Consider the following 2,194-nt stretch of genomic DNA (forward strand, 5'->3'; position numbering starts at 1 on the left):
AGATAATGTCATATGTAAAACACATTGCTAGTAAAGGTTGGACGTCTATATAATCCTTTCAGAAGCCTAGTAACCCGCTGTTTGCCAAAGGGATAATTCGAGGGTAGCTGCTTGTGTTCTCGTTGTTTCTCTTTCCTTGCTATCGAATGAGCCCACCCAACTGTACACTGATCACAAACTGCCGGGCCTTAGATCAGATTATGCACTTTAAATCAGCTCAGATTCTTTGTTTTTTAAGTGCTTCCTGTGGTTCCAGGAGGCATTCGCACACAAAACGTCTTACAGAGGACTGAGATTTACTGTGTTTGTCCCGGAAACAAACATTTTTTATACTCTCAATGCTTTCTATCATATTGTTTTTTATGCTCTCTGAGGTGAGTCTTTTAAAATTACTGCTTTTACGTGAAACCCGTCAAACCTAGTATGGTGATATCATAAGTTGAGCGTTATGAGACAATAGAGTTGTTGAGCAGACACATAATAACAGACACAAAGTAAGTGTACAGTAATATTGCAGGGATATTCAGTAATTTTAACTGTTTATATGGACAGATGAGTCCGTGTTACTCTTGAGTCTTGTCAAAGCAACATCACTGCAAAATAGTAATAAAAAGCTAAGTTTTCTCAACTATATTGGCTTGTTGATTTTTACTCAGAATCATTACACAAGTGTTTAACTGGGTCAGGTGTACTGTCTGGCCCAGCTGATCCACTGTTGCATCACCCAAAAACAAGGACCTGGCATTAACCTTTATTACTGAAAGGTGATTTCAGTGACTTTAAGTTTAACATGGTTGTTAATGCCAGACAGCCTTGTCTGAGTATTTCAGAAGCTGCTGATCGGCTAGGAATTTTCCCACACAGCCATCTCTAAGGTTTATAGAGGATAATCATAAAAAGATCAATTATTTAGTGAGCAGCAGTTCTCTGTGTGAAAATCCCTTGTTGATGCCAGGAGGCAGAGATGAATGGCCAGACACTAGCTCAATCAACTGCTCTTTACAAGCATGTGATACAGAAGAGCACATCTGAATACTTTACACAGTGAACCTAGAAGCAATTGGGCTGTAGAAAAGACCACAACAGGAGTCACTCCTGTCAGAGTAGAACAGGAAGCTGGGCTACAATTCCTGGCACACTTTGGGGCCCTTAGTACAAACTCAGCATTATTTAAATGCCACAGCCTAACTTAGTATTGCTGCTGATCATGTCTATCCCTTTTTGAGCGCAGTGTATTGTCTGATGGCTGCTTGCAGCAGAATAACGTACCACGTCATAAAGCTCAGATCATCCCAAACTGGTTTCTTGGACATGACAATGAGTTCATTGTACACAAATGACCTCCACAGTCAGCAGTTCTCAATCCATTAGGGCTCCTTTGGGATATGGTAGAACAGGACTTTCGCATCATGAGTGCAGTCGTCTGCAGGAATTGTGTGACGTTATCATGTTAATGTGGACCAAAATCTCTGAGGAACCGTTTTGAATGTTGAATCTATTCCTTCAAGAATTAAGACAGTACTGAAAGTAGCCAAAAGTGATTTCCAATGTTCCTATGTGTTTTTTAATGTCTAAAACGTTTACTTATATTATTTAAAAATGTAGTGAACAGAATTTATGAAGGGGTTTTATATAAAATAAGGAAATGACCTGTTTTGCAGGCATCTTTTGCTTTTTTTTTCTGCTTTACATCTCTGCCTTCTGGCATCATTTATTGCAATTTCTTCTCTCCTTTTAGTCTGATCTCTTATAAAAATAATATTAATGACAATCAGAGTTTTTCATTCATAAAAATGACATATAACGATTATAATCCAACAAGTCATTTTTAGCAGTTTAAATTCCTGCAATCATATTTTGGCAGACAATGGTACTAAAATGGTGACTGGTGAGTGGATGAACCCAGGAACAGTACAGAAGTGATTTTGGTAAATTAGATAAGCTCGTCCGTCTGACCAAACTGATCCACTGTAGCATTACTATTAACCAAGGACACACTAAATACTATACTATAAACTATACATATATAATACATGTACGTACATGCAGTAGATTCTATATTTGGACACAATCATAAACCTTAGACGGTTAATACAGCCATCCGGTGACACCACGTGATCTGGCACTGGATTGGCTATTTTAAAAAGTAATATAAAGCATACCCAATAATCTTTAACCAGCTGCAGTCACTGTC

This window comes from Astatotilapia calliptera, chromosome 12 (genome assembly GCF_900246225.1).
Source record: "Astatotilapia calliptera chromosome 12, fAstCal1.2, whole genome shotgun sequence".
Lineage (NCBI taxonomy): Eukaryota > Metazoa > Chordata > Actinopteri > Cichliformes > Cichlidae > Astatotilapia > Astatotilapia calliptera.